At 40.6% G+C, this 23691-nt stretch overlaps 2 long non-coding RNA genes across 2 annotated transcripts in view; one reads left to right on the forward strand and one right to left on the reverse strand.

Annotated features, from left to right (window-relative positions):
* Positions 1 to 23282, forward strand: part of LOC111261279 (uncharacterized) — a 77424-nt gene extending 54142 nt beyond the window's left edge. Inside the window, exons 5-8 of the long non-coding RNA XR_015311437.1 lie at positions 12108 to 12204; positions 19694 to 20408; positions 21414 to 21571; positions 21766 to 23282. This is a non-coding gene — a long non-coding RNA (uncharacterized LOC111261279). The remainder of the gene's footprint in view (positions 1 to 12107; positions 12205 to 19693; positions 20409 to 21413; positions 21572 to 21765) is intronic.
* Positions 15880 to 17611, reverse strand: LOC147753360 (uncharacterized). The gene is made up of 2 exons (XR_015311440.1): positions 17180 to 17611; positions 15880 to 16496 (listed from the first exon to the last, which is right to left on the reverse strand). It is a non-coding gene; the product is annotated as an uncharacterized LOC147753360 (long non-coding RNA).
* Positions 23283 to 23691: the final 409 nt, after the last annotated feature.

Consider the following 23691-nt stretch of genomic DNA (forward strand, 5'->3'; position numbering starts at 1 on the left):
TTAGTAAAATCTATGTGGCAGCTGACATTAAATCTTGAAGAACTTTTCACCTATATGGCGCATGTCTACTAAACTCTTAGTAATCGACCTGGAGACAGCGGTCGCGCCGCGTGAGGCACACGCCCATCTCGTTGCCATACGACAGGTCTTGGTCAGGGCGAACACGTGATCCCGTCTCCCTTGAGACATAGCGATTGCAATAAACGTAAACTGACTAGTTTTGCTTGAAGGTTCAGTGCATTGCTGCCAAAGAATGTCTAGAAAGCCCGCGTCATTAGGAGGAACGATGCCGGAGCATGACTGCAGATTGTTACTATTTCCTTCCTTTTGTACTCTCCTTCCAATCCGTCACGAGTCAGCACGGCCTTTGCTGGTCTCAGGCCACACGTGTAACGGGTATATATCGCCTGTTAGTTCCTCGTGGTCATCACGGCTTCGAGCGACACAGGTCAACGCTTCCATTATACATTGATCAAGTACACTTCTGCTCAGGCCTTGAGCTTGGTTGAAACTTCTTGCCATTGAACCTGCATAGAGGGATGATCGAACCTTTTCTAATGCCTTTTTATCTGGTCAATCATCTGGTGTCAGGCAGCACGTTGACTGATATTTTAATTTCTTTACCTGTGACTCACTACGGTCATCAATCCGATTATGTTGTACAGAGGGGGAAACCAACTAACCTTATGAACTACGGGCATTTGCGCGCACATATTTAAGGTTAAGGTGGGCCGGCCTTTTCACGATTAACACGTATTGGGAAACGGTTATCGGTGGCTAGTGATGACTAATACAGACAAATATCGACGACAGAATTGGAAAAATGCTGTGGTTTTCAACCGTAGTATCTCCGTACTGGTGAAAAAAAGACAACGATTTATACAAACATACGTATAGTACAGCCGTTTAAAACTAGCGTCGAAAAAATAAATTTCAAAAGGAAATTTCTCTAGCTGACGCATATTTAGGTGCTAATTGACTTCTCATTTATTTAAAAGCATATGGCTGATAGCTCAAGTAGAACCCAAAACGCCTGGACAGGGAAGGGTCCTCGTGTCTGCTTACGTTATTGGACAGTGTATTATCCTGGTGGGTGACTGCTGGGAGAAAATTAGCTTACCTTCGACATTTACACATGTATATACATATAAGCGTTGTCTGAATCGTCATGTCCCATGGGGGTCCTACATACTGATGGGAATGGAAGCAATGTACTTTACAATGACTGTGACAGTATATGAGCATGTTAAACCGACGCACTGCTCGCTCAGTTGAACCAGCAACAACTTGGGGGTTGAGAGAGAGATCTACCATTCCAAGGGCAACTTCTACCAATGTCCTAGTAAACAATTCGATAATATTATATACTGTCTTATCCATTTCTCCTTGTCACGGACGTCGGTCCATGACGACTACGTGGTTATTTTGAAGAAATGCCTTTAAATAATTAAGCAAAGCTAAGCTTATCATCTGCTCGATGAAAACACTTATAACCTGATAATAAGAAATAACTTTCCTTGGTAATAAAAAACAACAAAGTAACTTGAGAAACATGATAAAGAACTATCATGATGCCGGCCGCATAGTTTATCCCCGAATCATAACAGATGATAATGAGTCAAGCTAAGTAAGCGCTGAGTAAATTACTGGTTACGAGTAACTTTTCGACATACTAACCAATGAAGTTCTGATTTACTTTCTCAAAGACACTGAGTATGACAGGGAAGTGTTTGTGATAGGGTCCGATCTAAGTTTCGATGATTCCGATGAAGGAAAGTTCTTTAATTGACGTTAAATAGCTTTTTATCATCTGACAATCATGCCAAAGGTAGAACGTGGAATAGCGGATATCTTACGTCTACAAGTACAAGCTTACGTAAAGAGACCTCGACGTGCGCCAAAATTCCTATGTGACTACGTTTGTTTTATCTTACAAGACCCTTCGATCGTATTAAACCTTATCAACTTACTGGCAGCTGTCACCATGAAAGACTCAGTCCTGTGTTGCCAAATCCTTTTATTGCCAGCATAATAACACTATATTCATTAGGCCCCTTGAGACTGATTCAGCCATTTTACCCAAGAGCAATAATAACAATAACAGTTGAAGTCGCTACCCACATAGTTTCTGATGATCGATTGCTTTCAAATGGTATGAAAGATTCCGAAACAAAGAAGTAAAAACAAGAACCATCTTATTCAAATGCTGACAAGCTCAAAAGCGACTTATTTGAGACGGTAATGTACGCTTACAAGCGCTGTAAAGCATTGCAAAACAGGTTATAAGATGACTGGCAAATTGTGACGCGTCGGAGGCAGTGAGAAGAAATGGCTATATAGAGGTAAATGCAATTACATATACAAAGCGATAGTTTCTTTGCTTTTCAGATAATAACATCAATAAACAAAACCGTTTTGTCAGCTCCATTGTATCTTCTGCTGCCGACCGTAAAAGGCATATAGATGTGATGTCATGAAGGTCTAATACTCGCTCGTTGCAACGTTAGGACTGGTCTTAAATCAATGGATTCAGTTAACTTCATGAAGATATGTAACATTTAGTAGATTCTGTTGTCTCTTATTGGTCACAAGTTCTGTGACGCAGAACTTTGCACCGTTGTTTCTGACGTCTTATTTCTTTTCATTTCATGGCCTCACCCTTCATTACAGAGCTTGCTTCATAGTTGTGGTTGCACGATAGAATACCTTCACTTGAATACAGTGCAGCAAGACGCCTGATTCTGCATATAGGAACCATAGAGGCCTATCAGGCCTCACAACTTCCAAATACGTGACACACTGTGACGTTAGCATGTCCCTGATTTTGCTTAGTGAACAGAAGGATCATATTTGGTATTATCTTAACCCTGACTCTAATTTGGCTAAGTAATTAATGAAAGAACGTTTATTATGTCTAATCTTTCCAAGTACTAAATAGTATATGCACGTACAAAGATCTATTTCTAAATGATTATTTAGTTGTTGAAAGTTGCTGTCGCCTTTGTATTTTTATTTTTGTTCGTCTTATACCGTTAACGGCGGGATTTTTCCCATCATGTTAGTTTTAGCTTGTCACTCTTTTCTACTAGTCTGTTTCTATTTTTATCATATTATTTTCTAGAGACTGACTCTAATATTCCTTTTGAAAAATAACCTCACCGCCTAGCGACCTATTTTAGAGTCCCCGAACAGCTACGCAGGACTCAACCGGCCTACACCCGCCATTTCTACGCTGCTTAGTTCCGAAACAGTGTTTACGTAGTTATTGCTTCTATGTTGTCGTTGCCTTAACATCTTTCTGTGTGTTATAGATAGTATGAGGTCACCTATAGAGTAGCATAAATAGGTTTATCGTCGGCTTTAAGTACCCATTCGTCGTCTGCTTAAACCCCGAAGGCTGGATGTATCGAATCTTATGTCTCAATAGCAACTCGCCCCTAGTCGCCACAGAAAACTTCCCTTCCACTGCCCTTTCGCTGTCTCCCCGCGCAGGCCTTATGCTTAGAATGTCAGCTACAATACATCCGCTTCTTAACATGTACAAAAGCACCTTTGTACATTTTGGGGAACTGGTTAAGACACAGCAAAAACAATGGGACAATTCGAAAACTTTCGGATGCCCAAATCTCAAGAATAACTCAATTCATCTAGCATCCTAGTTTTTGGCAAGTCAGTCCCCACCTTAACCAAAGCCAGATAGTAAACAACCCTTTCGCCGTGGCGAAATATTTTATATAGCCATAAATTTATTGAGCTCCGTAAAAAAGTTCGCCAAATGTGTTCTTCATAACGAACAGTGCCCTTTATGAAACATACTAGTTCGTCGCGTCTATACCAAACAGGGTCATGTAAAACATAGCTGATGAAGTTTTCTCTTATTACCCTACGCTGACCACTAAGCCTCTTCAGTGTATGAAACCTGCGAATGAAAAGGATCTACGGGCGTGAGATAGACAAGAGCCCTTTAGATGCCGGCCACCCAGAAGCTTCGGGCCTTCGGGTACATTAAGCAGACGCCTGCTTTACTCCCGTCTTGAGCTTATTTAGATACCCGCGGTAACCAAGGATGTTTCAGCCGATCTAGTTTTACTGTCCTTTCATAACCATAGCCAGTATTGGTTCTACGGATGGTGGCTGTATGTGACAGCAGAATGTAGCAAAGGCTGTAACTGTGTTGTCAGGCTAACGTCTGTCGCACCTGAGTCCATTAGGTAGTCGCAGAGAAACTCATATGTACGTTTTGTTTTCGTCTCTTATTTCGAGACCAATGAGATCGCAACGCATAGCCGAATTGCCGCGTTGGACAGCATAAAACACTTTCTGTGTCTGTTTATCGCCGTGTCGTTCTGTGCGTCTCCGGCTGTTTCTCCTTTTTTGACACCTACGGAACGCAAGTGCTCATAAGCTTTCAGTCACGGCCGTCCCTAAGGCCATCGCCAATTGACTGATAAATTTCAAGGTGTCAGAACGTACGGGGAGACATTGTTGGTGGTGGCCAGCACACGCTGTACACGTTGAACACACGAAAGTTCGTGAAGTTCGATAAAAGTCATGAAACTAATAAGCCATAACTAGTTCTTCTGGTAGAAATAACCTTCACACCGTTTTTGCTATCCAACTCTTGGCGACGTTACCGTACATAATAATGCAACCGGCCTTCTTTCTCTGCGACAAGGCCATAATTCGTCGCTTAGTTGAGTCGTTGTCCTAGTTATTTGAACCTTAAGACAAGCTGGGGGCCTGTTTGCGTTATAGCCGTTCCGTGTTCTCGCCAGCCAAGTAGAACGGCAAGCAAGCACTGAATACGCTGGGTATGGGAATACGGCTGTTTTTTATTCTGTTTACATATACATAGAGTTACGGACGGCCATTCAACAGGCTAGGTGTTTGGCAATGACAACAATAAAGATATGGGAGAGAATGAAAATAAAAAGTTAAGGTGACGAAGATGGGCGTGCGACTGGTGCGCAGTTTGGTCCGAAGGAAGAATGTGTTTAGGGAAATACCACTGCAGTGGATGCGATAGACGAGGTGTGTCATATGGCCTTCAGGTTAATGTCCTTTTTGTTCGGACGCAGCTTGAGCAGTTAGCGAAGAGGTGAATGGAAAAGAGCGCCTTATTATAATTAATATATTCATATGGCTGTGTTGACGAGAAACATTTCGAACAACATGGAACTGACAAAACGAACGTGCTTTAAACCATGGAATTTTTTTTTAGTAATTTTCGATATTTTATTTGTCTATCCTTCATTCGTAGGGGCGCATCGTATACATTAATACAGTATGTGCCATTGTTATATATCAATTTCTGAAGGTTTATTGAGTTGAGATAGTTGGGCTGATGTTCGTGCCAAGATATAGTGTACCTGCATCCCCCACCAAAAAGGAGAATGACTGGTAAGTATCGTAAATATATCCAGTTCGTGATCGTGTCTGTATTTTCATTCTCTTTCCGTTTTGCAAATTTAGTTTTCCAACCACCAACTCCATTATAGGAATTATTGTTAAAGATTTAAAGGTTCGGGCTCGGCGGAAAGGGTTGTTTAGGGGATCGCTGTATCAAAACCTACCAACGAAATATACTATACAAGCCGTGTTAATAAAAAGGTTTATTATAGTAGCCTGAAAATAAAAACAAACCATGAGAGAAGGCGTTCCTGATGACCTAAATAATCCAGGGTGTAATGACGGCACGTGTGGAGAATAGAAAAGATGAAATTCTAATTCACGAAAAATTGAAACAATGTACCAACCTTTAGCATGTACCTTGTCTACTGGGTCTAAAACACCAAAACTGTCTCAGCCGAACAAACGTCCATATTCATTTTTCCTAGCTATTACAACTCAAGCCAATATGGCCCATTTATTCAGGAGTAAAAATAACACCAAATAATCTGTAAGGGCTATTTAACAGCTCATGCCTGAAGACACAGTACGGTATATACGCCGAAAGAAACACAGATAGGCGACTAATCGACTTTGAATGACGGCAGGGAACCGTAATTTACTTGACGTTATAGCAACACGCCGGGAATGTTTATTTCAACCACTTTCGATATGGCAAGCGCATATATCGTTAGCCAATTTTAAGTCGATTTTAGATAAGATACTTTGTATGTCTATTTAATTCTATCACTCGTTCTTATACCGTATCTTATAGGCCGTACCATAGATGAACAGGGTAGTCAGACTGAAAGTTCGACTCCGCATTTATAGCAAAGACTACACGTTTCTTACACCTTGATTGGGCGCACTTTACAGACCTTTTCGGCTGACCTCATAAACGCAAATACGTTCAAGAATTCCTTAGAAAACACTTTTACTCAAGTTAATGTAAAATTCTGCCATCTGCACTGTATGAGGTAGTGAGTCAGGTATCACCTCAACATGATTTCAGCCATGTAACAGTTATGGCAGGTTTGGCTGTTACTCCAGCTTGAGGATTTATATAAGGGAGCTTAAGATTGGCGCTGGCTTATTGTTACCAGAATACATGTAAGCGTTTCGAAGACAAAGCGCAAAGAAAGCATATTTATTGTTTTCCGGAGCATTGAAAGGCCTGGTAGCTTTTGTAGCTAACTGAATTAGAGATGACCTTAGAGTACTCCCTCACAAAGAGGGACACGTATAAATAGCTGAATTTCCATCCAATTAACGAGCGAAGTTTTAAAAAGGTCTTAGTTTGGATAGCGGATTCGGACAGATCGAGATACAAACATTCGAAGAATTTCCCTTTATTTCTATTAATGGTTTAGTCTTGGCCGGTATCAGCCCGCTGTATAGCTATATGCTGTTGTGTTTATTAAAAAATGTTAATAAATAACGAAAAAGGCAACGGAAGGAACATGCAATTAATACAGAGTCTTTCAGAAACAATATATAAAGTGAACGACTAAGCGTTCGATTATTTTATATATAATTATTGTATAATTATAAATATATTATTAGCATTAACTATCGCTTTTTTACGAATGGCAGGTCGCCTAAAATCATATCAGGTTAACTTATTTCTCGGAAGTGATCTCTTCAATCTTCAGCATTACTGTCGTCTGCATACGCCTACGAACCTGAGGAACTTTTGTTTATAGAGAAAAAAAGGTCTCGTAAAAAAGTTATTACTTTCAACATTTCCACATACTATGAAAAAGATTCTAACTTTGAAGCCGCGTTGGCCTATTATCGTACGCCGGAATTTTAGCTAAAATCTCTAAAATGGATGACTGTACAGTTGGTGTTCGCCCGTAGTTCTCTTCGTACTGGATGTGCAGGGAATGTTTGTTTGACCCTGCCAATACACCAGGAAACAATACGCCGTTGTATGTATGTATGTATGTACCTTATTCTCGTGGGTAATAAAGCGTTTATTTCATTCGTAATAAAGCGACCTCGACAGCTCCGATATGAAAGATAAATCGCGTATGCGAAAGGCCTGTCTAATAAGTTTAAGATCCCCAATGATATTTTTCAAAGCTCCGAGCGTATCATTACGACGGAACTGTTCATTGCTATGGCGTCCATATCTTTTCTTTGTAGGGAAAACGATTCAAATTGTGACTTGATCGTTAGGAGAGTGTTTTTACATATGGTAAGTTTCGTTCGCTCAACTTTGCCATACCTTTGTTTCTTATTATCGTTATGACATATTGGATTGGCAATATTTCTGTCTCTGCATTAGCGATACGATTTGTAATAGTTTTTTTTCTTTAATACCCTCGTTTTATTTATTAATCGCTAAATGATACAGTATAAGTTTTACCCTTAGTATTCATTTTGTTGCTCGAAGAGCAACAAAATGGCGGCCTGCAGACTACGACTGAGCCTATGCAATATTCTTTCACTTGCTAGAAATACGACATCAGCTAATATACAACGAGGACAATTGATCTCAAACAGCTAAGAGACCTGCATGTACGATACAATCAGTTGAATTTATTTTACTAACAGCATAATGGAAGGGAGAGACTCTATCTGTTATTAGGATTCTTGTCCTCTCATATAACCGAATAGAGAGTGGGTCTGTTGAGATGCGCATCACGTCATTCAGCTGGCGTCTCCTCTTTTAGGTTTGAGTAGCGTTATCCTGTTTTTCGGCAACTTTTGAAAGACGTACTCAACTGGGGCGTAGTCGCTAGAAGCGATAGCTGCTTCGGACAAAATGGTTTAATTGGAGTTTGTAAAGAAAGTCTGGAAGGTGAGGCTTGTGTCCAGAACCTGGACTGCTGGGTCAATGGACGGCTTATCCGTTGATTACACGAACAGAATTAGTATGTGCAGAAAAAGTTCAGCGAACAGAATTGTTAAAGCTGGCCCATTGTCGTCTTGTGTGTTTTTTGTTCCCTATATAGAACACTGAAGTGTTTGGCATGGCAATTTGAGTTTCCCGTCAGTTGTTTTTTTACAGGTTTTCTTACGGCATACGTTATTATTTTTTAGCTAAGCTAAGCTTCGAACTAAAAAAGAATATTTTAGATTAAAAAAAAATTGAACCGGTATTGGTTATTTAATTCGTAGCGTAACTAAACTATCCTTTGAAGTTGTCCAGTGGGTTAAAGTGTCTTGAAGAATTCACGCAACTAGCTATACGTTTTTTTCAAAGCGTACAAAGCCACCATGATTTTACCTGCTGCTAAATAAAAAAAATAGTTCCTAAAATGGCGGATAAACAGGGCTATATTATTTTCGACAAACGTGCTTCGCAAGAGCGCGTTGCTTTTTGAACGCTCAAGTGCTACTTAATAAAGTAACTGCTTTTTTTTTTTTATAGAATTATGACTAAAGATATTTTGTTATCCGTTGTTCTCTGTTACGGTGCGTCACATTTATAAGCATATCAGACACTGGGATTGAGTGTTCTCGTAAATCCTAGTTAATAATGCTAAAAACAAAATCAAGTTGAACATACAAGTTCAACACCTCATTTAATATTAGCAGTAAGAGTGTGTTATTTTTCTTTATAATATTTAGTACTAGAATAAAAAATAGCAGTAATAGATTACTACATATTATCGTAAGCGCCTCGAACAAAAGTTCCGCTCCCGCTTTCCGCCTTTCTTTTTGCAGTGGCCAAGCCTTCCCCCCAGAGGCAACAACATTGTTGATTCAACTGGTTAACATATCAACTGTACACAACTCTTGAAACGTACTAATAAACATAATCAAAACTTTTCACGCGGCTGTGCTAGATATATGTTATGAAACGAAAGAAATTCTTACTTTAAAGGGCAATTTTCTCTTCCAACAACGAGATCGGAATAACATAACCTCCCTCCAGACTGAGCGAGGGGCTGTATGAACGGGCGTTTTCGATGAGGCAACAAACTCACTAAGTGAAGAATAGAGGATTTGGAAACCTGGATTTGAAACGGCAACCCTTCCTGAAAGCGAAAAGCCCCCAAGCATCCTAATAGGGTATTAGGGCAAAGGTTATGAGAGAAACGGACGAAAACTTCTACAGTAGCAAAAAGAACGTAAACAACTTCGCACAAATAGCAATGAGCAAAAGCAGAAGTTATTGCGAGATCATATGCCGCACAGAACAGAACGTATCTCTCCGAACGTAGGTTGGAATCCATAAAAGCGGGTAATGACTATGATCCTCGTATAAAAGAGTCGAAGAAAACACGAAACGGAGGAATAGCAGCGGACACGAGAAAAAGTCAATTGCTACGTAGGCACTTAAAAAGGAAATTTGCAAAATTTTTCGAAAATTTATCGTATGAGCTCTCTGACGCAGGCATGTACAGCTATCATTCCTTCTACCTTAATGTTCTAGTTTGCTTCCTATTTTTTTCTGCCTGAGCAGTGCAATAGCTCACGAGTATCGGCGGCTCGCCTCTCTCCCGTGTGTAGTACCTCGTAATAAATTCTTCAACGTGGAAGCTTTGTGTATCATCGTCCTAACCGTCAGCGAATTCTCCTCTACGCCGCAATGGCTATGATCAGAAAACGACAAATAAAATGGATTGGCAGGATGGGCTGATGATATCAAATAGGACACATCTGTTTACAAATGATATGATGAAAATTACGTTTTCCAGAAAAAAAAAACAAACAACCCTTTAAACATTAGGGAAAATAATTCCTAAATTTACTTTTTATTTTTCGTCATATTTACTAGGTTAAAATTGCACCCAAAGGCGTACTTACAGACGACAAAGAGCTTGAACAGATGGTGACGAATCGAAGATACAAACCGTTAAGAAGCTTTAATTAAAAACTTTTCGCTCTCCAATACGACCAGTAAAGATCGATGCATTTTGCTTCGTTGATGAACACTATTCTACTGGTTGACCCGACTTTCGATAATTGTTTTTTAACTGATGAATACTGTAGGTATTCATCATTGTACCCAACCTATGCATTTGAAAGCTAAGATTTTCGTGTTTACGATGCAAACTTCAGCAGTTGCCTTTCTGAATATAGCATGAGGGAAGATCCCCGGGGGAGTAAAGATGCTAACGAAATAGCTTTTGCTATAGTTAATATTACCTCCTATGATGGACACTGAACGCCACACGCTTCCTACGATGACCAGCCTAAACTCGGAACTAGCGCTAGCAAACTATATTACAATGGGGATAGAAAAAAACAGGGTAGTTATTGCAGTAGCCGATTTCCTAAATACAGGCGTATGCTAGCTCGAGTTTTTCATTACACGTATAACTACAGTAGAAGTCCTGCGTCAAACCAAAGCCAAGACAATAGAGCTGGTGCGTACTTTCAATAGGCTGTTGTAATCCTACGCCAACTGGATCTGAAAACAAAACAGTCGTCCTGCTTTTCGTAACGGTAAATTGATTAAAGGTCCCAACTGTGCCGACAGGGTGCTAATATTAGGATAATTGTTATGTAGAAGAGTTCTACTTGCTTGAGCTCTGACTGAAGCGCTTTCGTAAGAAGACTAACGTGTGCCTTAAGGTCCTCGACCTAAACCAGAATTAGTTTGCACTAGAAGAACTTCAAATATCAGCAGACACCATCTTAAAGTCACCTGGCCTAAATCAATGCCCAAAGCAAACTCAGTTATATGAGCGGCCTTTCACCAGACGAGTAGCCATTAGTGAATCGGCCAATTTAGTGGAGGTAGCGCCAGGCGAGTGTGTTGGTGCTAGGTTGGCTAAGCTCTACATTGTGCCCACATGATGATAGCGCCTATTTGATGCGTACATACTGGAGGACTTTACGTTCCCGTCAACTTTTTAACAAGTCAAACTAAAGAAAGTGATTTGTCTGATAACGATTTGATAGACTTAACTTAAGCTATACCCGGATGTCGGTAAAAACCTATATCATGACAGTGACTAGTGGTGTCCTTTAGTGGATTTTGTTGGTAATAGGTCATTTGTTTTATGCAAACTATAACAAACATGCAAAATGCTGTTATTGTTTTTATTTTTGAAGTGCAATGATTGTTGATAATACAGCACCTTACGACGTTAATCAACTTTGTTTTCCTTTTCACTAGCGGATTTCGAAATTCATTTAGTCAGAAAGCAAACTCCTGTGACCGAGTAGAAATTATTCCTATACCTATCTTCATGTCCTTATCTGCTTTGACGAAATACAATTAGTATATTAATGATTAATTTGTTCCATTAGCACCGATAGCTCAACAGAGCACCTCACGAACAACTCGTAAGGCGGTGGCTATGCTATACTGTAAAACATGCTTGTCTAAATTCTTTTTTCGCTACCGGGCTTAGCTTTAGTTAAGTTGAAAATCTTCACTAACGTGCTTTACTTCATCACAGATGAAAGATTTGAACATAGATATATGCTGTGGGCTTCTCAGGTATTTGTAACTCATAGGCATGTGGAAATATGGCAACTTATGTAGTAGTTACGCACCATACAAAGTGAACTCAAGTTAATGTATCAAGTTTTATGTCCGATACTACCTTAGTCCAGTATAGCCTTGGACCACTATTTGATCTAGACGACCTTGAGTATGCCCAAGTTAAATAGGTAAACTTGCTTTTACAAGAGTCGAATTAAGGAGATGATGTTCTTGAATATTAGGGGCCACTTTGGCCTACAATGTACCCTTCTGAGTAGGTTTCCGTAACCTCCGTTCGAATTCTAATTTAGCCACGACTTTATTGTAGGTGTGGTTCGTCTTCTTGCATCAAACAGACATTTTGGAACAATTTGTCCAGTCAGCATTTCGCTAGTGATCATCGATCTGGTACCCAATCGAGAACGGTATAAAAAAGCCTATCTAGTCATTTTTATCCCCCTGTAGTACGCTTCGGTGCCAGTTGTGACTACCTATTTTTCTTCTATGTAGACTGCTATGTAGACCTAGAAGAGATCGAGCGAGAGAGTACTTCCGTTAAGGTAATTTTTGCTAAGTCGTTACAATCAAATCTGCTCAAAATAGCAACTATTCGAGCGTTGGACCTAATTAATGAATTAATGACCTGTTAATTATTGAATTATCTATAATTCATAATAATTATGTTTATTCATGTTCTTAATTCATAATAACCTATTTACACGCCTTATTCGGGATCCAAGTTAACACGGCAGGGAAATTAGTGTAATTAGAGGTAATATCATGTGGGTTTCACACTAAATAGAATTTGAAAAAATACACCCAGTTACCAAAATCGGTCGGTTGTACCCACTACAATGGAACTTGTCTTATTCGCATGGTTCCACGTGAAGGTTAGGAGATCTTGCTGGATTGTTGAATCGATTTTTCCTTGAAAACAGGTAGGTATAAGCTTCTTTTCTGCACGGTTTTTGCCAGCAAATATCAGATGTATCCTCGCAATAGTATATTATGAAAGGCAAATTATGTTGTGAGGAAGAAATTAACCATTTTTTAGCACTACATTTAATGATAGTGGTATAGGAACATAACGCACTGCACAATCTGTATGAAGCATAAAACATCAGAAAAAATACATCCCTAGTAGGATGAGGCCAGCGCACACTGATATCATGGAGTATATCTTAGATTTATTAAGTTGAGTAAGAAGTTCTCGTTGTTTCTTAGCTGTTTTAAATGATTGTAACATTCTAATAAGTGGCTACACCTTAGGCTTGTGTATTCCGCTTCCTACGATTCTCGGCCATCTTTTTGGCAGCCGATGTATCTTGCAAACTAAAAAGGTTTATCCTTGGATGCGATACATTGGTCGACCCATTTGCAAAGTTGACTCTCTGTTTTGAAGTGTTTGCCTTCTTAGCTATGCTGCATTGACCCAAACAAGTGATAATCAGGTGGAACGATGCTTCGAGCTTCACGCCAGGTACGGTAGGGTTTCCCATTGGAGATAGCGTTTGCTGGATCATCTAAGGAGTATGCGGGATAGCGTTCTTCATTTCACAAACAGTATCACTTTGCGTCACCCTTTGCCAGTTCAAGGCCTTCTTAACTTAACAGTTAAGGCTCTTCTTCTAGGCTCAAACGGAAGAGTTAATTAGCGTAACGGTATTCTGTAGTTCTTTCATGGGACCCGAACCGTCTGGGCCGCTCTTCTCTAGACAAGAAGCTCTCGGATCGACTGCACGGCATTTAGGTCACTGAGTACAGGTTCACTGTACCTCGACTTCGCAAGCTGTTTTTTTCTTCTCTTTATTTCATCTGCACTCTCCCCAGCACGAAAACAGTGAAGAGGAATAATATCGAATGCGCTTATTTTGAATCCCATAACTCAACGGACCGAATCACTACTTCGAACGATAACGACTGAGTCAAAACAACGGACCACACAGGTTCGTTCGAGCGTCCAAAACAGGTACGATCAGGGGATCCAACGCTAGCGTCAGCTGTCGGTTCCAATGGAAATATTTCACTCAATCTAATATACTAACTAGATTGTGCATTAGTCATGTGTCTAATGAAAACTGATAGCACTGTCGTACATTTGATCGCCCCGTCAAACTACAAGGATCGAATTAAAAAACATTTTCATTAGTAGCCGTTGAGTAAACGAAGAGCAAGACACATCATGGGCCTTCACGCACAGCCAGCTTCATCTTCATAGTTAGAAAAGTAGCCGCGAAAACATAAGTTAGGAGCGAAAAACATTCAGCGAAGTTGTGAGATGATTAAAGACTCAAGTTGATCAATCCGCTATAAGACAAAAACCCAGCGAAAATTTGACTTAGCTTAAAATAATAATACAAAACACTGTATGATATAATATTGTTTCTCATACGGCCGCTTTTCTGATACGTTACATCTGCGTACTTTTTACGCACAATTTCATCCGTTGTTATATTCTCCCAGTTATTTATAATGGTAACTTCCATGAGTTATGATATATCCATTAGTTTTAAGCTATTTTAACAAACTTTTAGGCTATGTCTCACTAACTAAAAGTTCTCTACCTTATTTAGAAGTAATGATCGTGCACGTAGGTATCAATCACACCACACTACCGGGTAGTTATACTCGCCTAAAAAATCAATATTTTTTTTCATTCTATTCATTATAAGTGGTTCCACAATAAATCATCATTAACTTCGAAGTTATCCAAAGGTTTCAGTGCTAGCTGTTCCGAAGTTCACCACTAGACTAATCGCACATCTGAGGCGCTTATTGCCTCTTGTAGATATTTCGACAGCCCTTCGATTATTGTTTCGGCTTTCGGTTTATGGGCAATCTAGATCTTTGTTGCTGTTTATATCTGTGTACCGACATGATGATAAATCTAATTGTCTCACGTAATAATAAGCCATTATGTAGCAATAGGCCATTATGTAGCACATGTTGTTTCGTGATCTCATCTAATCCTACTTGAACCCCGAGGCATACGACGGGCTTGGGTATTGAGTAAAGCCAGGGCATAATGGAGACTCGTCCGTAACAACGTGTCTTTGACAAAGCCAAGATATTTTAATGTGCTAGATTGTACTTTATTATCAGTCTAGTAGATACGTATCGCTTGATCAACCCTGTTCACCCGTGAAAACGCGATTGAGGAGACTTGGCCATGTGGACGTAAAATCTGAGGTAGTTAAATATAGCTTGTGATTATCGTATTTGTTCAAACACGCCTTCATTAACGTTGTTAAAAGGCGATTTAGTCCTGAATGGGCCATATTTACGTAATCTCAGAACCAGTGAAAATGGCTTATGCGGCAAGCATGGCGTGCTTAAATGCATACATGACGTACATAACCTTCGTGTGAAAGGCGTGCCTAAATAAGTAATTTCTATCTTACGTTAGAACACGATTTTCCTATGACAGTGAAAGCACCAGCGTGCTATTCTTTAGCGCCATCGGACAAAGCTTTCTTTTAGGACATGTGTATATTTGGCAATATCGTCTATTAGAAACCTACGTAAAATGAGTAACACATTTAATTGATTTAAATTTGGCCTCTGTTTAACTATAATCAGACAATAGCCAGCACTAATGACACACCAATAAACAACGAAATAGTTTCTAGCTATATACCTAGGTCAGATAAAAGAACGTATTTCGTTTGCAGGACACTATCAGTTCGATTAGTGTTTTTCAGCTCATAGTTTGCGGTAACGTCCATCCGCCATCACCAGCAGAGGACCGTCTTCAAGTACAGGACAACGGCCGCCACCGCTGCAGCCAAGCTACCATTATTTCATAGCAGATACAATTTTTGCCTGTAAGAACCACCAGCGTCATTGTATACCCATTCAGAGTTTGAGATCGTTTGTGTTCCCATCGTGGTACCGGAACCCATTGCAAATCATTTCACCATCTAATAGTTCGGATTCTTTTCCAAGGGGTTTACCTTCATCGAAATGCCTATATGTGTGCATGAGATGTACGTAGACCTTGGATAGTATTTTGCTCATTGGCTGAAACAAGTATAAGTAGCGTGAGAGGCAGCTTTAGGGATCTCATTACATAGGGTAATCTTTCATGTCGTCGAGGCTGGTTTATTTGATAATCTATTCAAAAATTTATTCAGCATGCCTCCGTCCCTTCATTCCTATGGTGCCGCTGTACTCGACCACTACATCCTGGTGGACCTAGAAGGTTTGGTTTTCTAGATACTTCGTCGGTGACGAAAGACGCGCGGCTATCTGCCTCCGTTAAGGGTGCTAACGACGTTTTCTCCGCACGTTAGAGGACTACAGTATTGGCGAGCGACGCCGGCTTAACAAGGACGAGAGGAAAAATGTTTGAAGGAATACTCTGGGAGCCGAGATCTTTCCTTTTCTACTTTTGCTTCGCTAGGCCCGGTTTACCCCAGAAACGGTTTACTCCCCAGTTTCGTTTTAGATTTCTTCATTGATAGTCTCATGAGACTGATATTTTGACTAAGCCTCTTTTGACTATCGTCTCTTCTCCTCTCTCCTTTGTAGAGTTCCTCGGTGACTTGAACGGGCTGACGGCCGGTCGGACGGCTGGCTTGACGTGGTCATTTCCGCAGGACTATCTGAGCCCGCTTCCGGCACTGGATTCGTCGATAGATGACGCCGTAGTAGCACGCTGTTGCTGGTCCCAAACGGCGAACGAATTATGGATGTTGATCCCCAACATGGGTGAATGCTGCATTAGAATTCTTACGTGTAACTACATCAACTTCCCGTTCGATTGCTCCACCGGTTGGCCCTAGTCTGACCTCTGTTTGGTTCTATTTCATATTTCCGCCGTAACAGTTGTCTGTGCACGGTTACGTAATATAGTGTGATCATTCAGCACAAGGTCGCCTTACGAGACCTGGCCCTTATAACCAGACAATCTACAATTGCAAACTGTATCGACGCAGCATAAATACAATATAGTAATATGCCAACAAAGGATCGGTCATAATAGCATGGTAGAATCCTATTTTGCCTACGGGTGGCAGTAGGTACATGTTTGTGACACTCGGTTCAATACAGCTTCCAATAGGTCTGTAATATCGTTGCATTTTTAAACTCGCTTGTAACAGGCTGGTTTATAACTAGATGGCCGTTAGTCGTTCAATGGCTAAGTTAATCCTTTGTGTGTTCATCTGGATACAGTAAGCGATTAGCTAAGTTTTGTCAGAAAGTTGTAACGCTATGCATGGGCTGATCCGTTCCCTCATTGCGACATATATCAAGGAACAACTATACCTGCTGATCCAATCGGTACATTACAGTCTATTTAGGAGAAGACAATTAACCTGCTTATCAAATCATTGCTTGTGGATCAACCCAATTTACCTGACAAACAGTTAAAAACACACGGATAGGTACACAACATACGATTTGCCCGCAATCCCATTTCGAATCTTAGCTGCAATATCATCCCGGCAGCAACTTCACGCCGCGTCACGATACGGGACGCCTGGTCAATACGAATGTCAACTAGTAAACATAGTAACTATGTAGAAACGAAATCACTCGCCGGAAATTTTTGTTGCCATCAAGGCTGAGTATCTGAAAGTGGTCGCGGATGAAAAGCAGACGGCGGGCGAACAAGCAGACGAATTACTCTTCTTCAATGATGGATATGCTCGCTCATTTGTTTTGACCGACCATTAAGCAGATTTCTGCGATTCGGATGGCAGCGACGCCAAGTTCCCGCTGCAGAGTGTCAACACCCGCAAATCGAATACGGAAACGCTTTTCGTTGACAGACTTCTCTGTGTATATATTTATGCTTCTGAATAAAGATATGTCAAACTGTAATTATACGACAGGTGGTAATAGAGCACGTGTATATGTATTTGACTTCATATTTCAAATGAAAAGCTGTATACTAATCTGTCTAGGTGTTCTATTTAAACGTTTCAGATAGTAACCCATATTAGCATAGTGCAGCTTATGAGTTCAAGCCCGTAGGAAACCCCGACCGGCACTATCCACTGTGTAATGTCAATTGGAATTTGCTCTAAAAACGATTTTCGAAAACCACCACTTTAGCGTCACATAGAGTACAGAATAACGCGGACCCCACGCAGTAGGTTCGTCGTATGGCCGTATAGAGGCTACATTTGGGTGGTGAACGATTTTTTGAACGATGAGCTGGCTTTGGACGCAAGTAGCAATGATCCAAGATCGCACTGCTAATAGATAGGTGATTACGCACATATTTGATATCCTGGTACTGCTACGATGCCTGGTATTTGATATACTGGTATACTACGGTGCATGGTTCGGTACAGAAGAAGCCGTAGGCCGTATAGTTTCTAACTTTAGCAGCCATATAACTTCTCCGCCACTATAACTTTTCTACTAGATTCTTACACAGCAGGTGGAAATGCTTGTCGGGATAAACGTGATTACCAACATCAAACGTAATGGTAAGAATGTCGATGGACAAAAATAGACATCTCATGCTAAATAAAGAATGAAAACATGTTCTGCTTTAATATTTTAAGATAATCTGACAGTCATTCCCATCGATATAACACTAAGTAATGAACCCACATAGAAATACAAAACCCATCCTGTACTTGGACACTCATTCATTAGATATGTCTTATTTTGCCAAGAAGTGAGTTATGTTCTATTTGCTAAATCAGTGCTCGTCCGGTGCGTGTCTCGTAAAGGTCGAATTGAAATTAAAAACACTGGTTTTAATAAATCTACCCATATACTATAATTACGACATTTTAATACATAGATGTGCCCGGCTGTACAGAGACCGCCTGAACGAACAAACGCTAACACGTCCAATGGCAGTGCGTCCTGTGTGATATCCTAAATACACATATATGAATACTTGCAATTTCATGTTCTCCCTTCTACATGACGACTGATTTTGTTCCTAGCCCGTGGTTTTTGGCCGTGTCGACTGACTATGCTGTTCATATCTATATTGCCGCCGCTTTAAGTTTCCCTTTTTCGGACATTTCTCAAACCCAACTTTCCACAGCGCTAAGTTCCAATAACACAAGCAACGTTATCACAGAGATATTTTGTGAGGAGCCCTTAGCGAGATGTTTTTACCTGTAGACCCCCCTCCCCCCCTCCTCCCGTATTTGGGATCAAGCTGGTAAAAGGTGGAAAAACCGAAATGAACCATTCTAGAATGTCCCGACCAGACCGTCTGTTATTTCTTGTAAATACTATCTTTGGCCCCTCGGAGGCCGAAATCAGAGGAAGCGGAAAATAGCAAAGTTGCGATTGCAGTTGCTTCTGGCACTAACGCTGACGGCGGCAAAATAACGTGCTGGTCGCCCCGCTCGAACGGAGGACAAACTTTTTATTTCCCAGAGCTTGTCGCCGATAAGTCGGTACTACGGCATCACTCGGGGTCGATGTTTTGTATTCGTCACGTTTACCACTCGCCGGCTGTTGGAAACCCACCGAGCGCAGCCAGACGGGACAGCGTGTGGGTGCATGACCAGGCTGGATTGCAGCGACGCTGTATACAAACTTACGATCATGTACAGACACGTAGTGGGAAAGCGTGAGACAATGCTACTAATAGTAACGGTATAAGCTACATAGTAGTCGTAACATTAGCCGGAAAGTGTAGCGTCAAATACTCTTTCCCTACGGGCAGACTTCGGCAACTGTGTACTAGACCTGCGGAAAGGCAGCAGAGTTTGCGAGAAGCGCAAAAGTACAACTTAATACTAGTCGAATTGAGTTTCTGTTCAATGATAATAGTCACACAGAACCGTGGTTTCATGTGACGTGTACGCAGTCCATTTTGTCCATGTGCGCTTTAAGTTCAACACTTAAAACATGCTCTAGGTTTATCGACTGAGCTGAGTATTTGATATTAACGTAGCTTTATTTTTTGAATGCGCATCGTATGTAGCGCAGAACGCTTCCTCTAGCAGAGGCGTGAATGCTCCGACGATCGCAGCATGTTCGAGCGTTGTGACGCATAAGGACCATGAAGTGCATCTTTGCGAAAGCCCCTTTGCCTCGAGCAACGCTACAAACTCGGCTCAATTCAGGACGAGTCGAAGCAACCAGCCATTGCCGGCGTATGTGGCCCCTCCGCAAATTCAATTTTGCCCCCATAGCTCATACATCGGCTATGCACGTTCAGAGCTCGTGCGCAGCTAGCCCATGTTTGGATCCGGGTTTTTGCTGCTGGCACAAGGCTGGGTTCAATACGAGGACGTCGGGAGAGGGCATCTGTAGAGAGGCCTTCGTGGGGAGACCTGCTCTTTTTTTTGTTCCTGCTGCTACGGACGCGCTTAACCAGTACGTCTTCGGCCTTGCAACGAGGACAAAGGCAAGAGGGTGCTGGATGGTTTGCTGAGTAGGATCCAGACAGCTGCCTAGAGGGAACACGTCTGCGGCCTGACAAAAAGAACGCAACAGTCTCAGCTGCCGCGGCGATTTTCTATAGTTTTGGCTGGATAAACTGCCGGATAAAAGCTGTCGGCCACGATAACTGAATTCAGCTCACGGAAAAACAAGCAACATGAAATGTCGATTGCAGGATAGCGTCGACAGTGTCGGGCAGAAGAATGTCAACTGACTTTGAGGCCGCTGAAGGGTACGAAGTATTAAGTTATCAAAAAAGGTATTGATCATTTGTCTATCTAAGTTGCTTTAAAATCCCCTATTTTAAATCATGTGAATCCCATCGGAATATTATTTGAAAGCTAAAATTGTCAGGGTGTTTCTATTTAGACCTCTAGAGCGTCCTGAACGTGAGTAAAAATTTCTAAAGGTTCATTATAGTTGTCTCGATAAAGGCACAAATGCTGTTTGGGCTCTTATGAGCCCAGAGTGTATCAAATGGACCAGTTATGAAAAAAGTGAAATATGAAATTTTTCAGCAAAACCGACCAAAATCGTGCTAACCCAAAATAGTTTTAAACTATTATTTGTAGAAAGCTCACTAAGAAGAGATTCGACGTTCGGATGTCCCGCGAACTGATATGGAACAATTGTGTTTCCATCTGCGAGACTAAACAGAAACAATGTAATCGGACCATCTTAAAGGCGGCTAACTATAGGTGGTCAAATGTACAAAAAAAAAGACAATATGCTTAAATATGTGGCAAAACACCTATCCTGACGTTAATGTTTATCGCACCGTCCGTTGTTGTCATGTTAACCGTCCGTTATTGATTCGTGAATGCTTGATCCGAACTTCTGCTAAAAAATCGATTAACTAAAAAGCAGACGAAGTGTCATCTCGTACTATGACAATACCAGACGACATGCCTCTTCAGCTAGCCGACCAAATTGACGGAACTTCAATGGGAATTTTCGTATATCCCGAATCTTGCGCCATCAAACTACCGGTTATTCCGAATTTCGCATGACTCCCTTGATAATGGTAAAAATAGAGAAATCATTTGTGACAAATCTAGTCCAGAAACTTCTACAGTGATGAGATTAGAGCATCAAAGTTGCCAACCAAAACGACGCATACCTAGTTTAGTAATCTTCTTTTAATAGTCTATACATTTTCGACTACTGGATACTTTGGCAATAATCGGATAAATATCGGATACAGTTACGGTAACAATAACTAGAACTAAACATTTTTTCTCACGATGGATCGATAATCGAAAAGGACAGCGTGAGCGATGCAGGAATGTCAGGGTCGCGAGTTACCGAAGCATACAAGGACAGGGCGGTGGATGACAGACGTCGGGTTGAATTTAGAATAGTGGTCTTATATCGTAAGGAGTCGGACAGATTGAGAACACGTTCGGGTTGGGCGGCATCACGGTAGGTTAATGGGTTTGTTTTCTAGAAAAATAAGACAGATATTGATAGTATATGAGCTGAGCTGAGCTGAGCTTTTGAAAGGCCAAAGTTATTGTTGGCCGATAGATACACTTTTGCAGAGCTTGTGATTAGCGTTTTCGTAGAATGAACTATATATATCATACAAAAATGTAAATTGTTTATTTCGATTTAAGGAAGTTTGTTTTCTTCTAAGACCGGTTCAGACATTAGCCTATTGGACAACCTGGAGAACATAAACGCCGACGGCTTGAGTAGCATCCATAGAACGGCTGCATAATGCTTTACTTGCCGATGGAATAGATTTTGGTTAACGATTAAGGCATTATCGTATGGCGGGAATTTTCAATTGAACGTCCGTCAGTGTTAGCCACAACATGGATACTGAAAGAACGCGATTCGAAGGCTGATTAAATTGTTGCCAACCTGTTAAGGTAACAATGCCTAGACTACTCGTCGTAGTGAGGTGAGGAGCTCAAGCAAAATAGCTTTACTCTCATATCTTATTTTTCATATGGCTTCGGTACAACGAAAGCGATGTTTTAATCTTATATGTTAGAGTTCAAGGTGCACTTTCAGCCATTTCGTCCTACAAAGGCCGTCGTCGGTCGCAGTATGATTTCTTCTAACCTCCTCTTCTTGGAGAGTTACATCATACAATATATATATGTATATATTAATATGTTCAGAATTTCTGCACCAATAAATTCGGCTTAGCTTATAAATACACGCACGAAAAATATAGCGTAACAGCTAACTTGGAACATTTCTGAAGACGTAAATATAATCTAATGCTATGATGGACCAGATAGACTAGTGCCATAAGCACCATAGGTTCAAAAGAAACAATTCACACGTGCACAAATTTTCGTTAGGTCAGACTTTTATAATGTTTACGGAGTATTATCTTTGAATGTCAGCTCAGAAGTGGTCTTAGACTGGAAAGCAGCGCATTGTAGCGTACAGAGGCTTTTCACCTCCTTTAACCGGTAGCTGCGACCGGGAACTTTCCTTCGCTCCTTCTCCTACTGACGCAGTTCCAAATGTCCCCTATCACGCCCGCTATTCGAGGTCTTTAATTCACTCTTCGTCTCCGTTTTTTTTTCTGGAAACCGAAAAATAGATAGCAAAAATAGCATTCATATGTTTCTACAGCTCGAATCATCATATACGTATAATGCCCCTTACTCTAGTCGACGCCAACGGAAGTAAGCATATATATATATATACGTGACCGATTTCTAGTATATATATATATATATATACTAGAAATCGGTCACGTAATAAACATACTGAATCGCAACTGTGATATATAAACGCAGTAAACGCCAAAGCCTCATCAATTTAAAGTAGTTTCCGGTAATAGATCATGCTTTTCGGAATTTCTCTGCCGACTCTCCCCTGCGGCAAAGGCTATGCTTTACTTTATAGCTCGATTCGTTATACAGCGAAAAAAAGAAAATTCCTAGGGTAAGTTGAAAATAAAAAAGTCGGGTTCGCCGTCATGCTAACAAGGACGAATGGGCAATGCTTACGACGCACTCTCGATGTTTCAGTCAACAGCTCCTATATGGAAAGTGGAGTCGGAGTCAACAAGAGATTGCTGTTGAAAAGTTTAGTATTTATGCCGTCCACTTAAGAACATTGTCATATTTAAGATTGTGATCTAGTGGAATAAAAAGGATTACAGAAATTAAGCTAAAATAAATATCATCTGAAGGTTATAGAGTTGAATCCCTAGATAAACCATTAAAAAAGTTCATACTCGTTGAGCTTTGATATAGCTTTTCCTATATATATATATATATTTAGGTGCAGCTAACTCCAAGTCGTGATCCTGGCTATTAGGCCTTTATCTGTGGCTAATTACGGTTATCTACTACTAAATGCACTCGTTCTCAACAAGTTGATTGATTTGAATTGTCATTGATCATCCGAATTAGCTTTCATTCTATGCAGCTGAAAAAACGTGACGCAGCACAACTAAAAAAAAATATTTTGTAGAATTATTTTTATTCATTCAGAATTGCCTATCCGTTTTATTTCTACAAATTCTTCTTTTTTCATGCTTAAATACCTTTCCCAAAAAAAATATCGCATGG

Source organism: Varroa jacobsoni, unplaced genomic scaffold, assembly GCF_002532875.2.
Source record: "Varroa jacobsoni isolate VJ856 unplaced genomic scaffold, vjacob_1.0 scaffold_542, whole genome shotgun sequence".
NCBI lineage: Eukaryota > Metazoa > Arthropoda > Arachnida > Mesostigmata > Varroidae > Varroa > Varroa jacobsoni.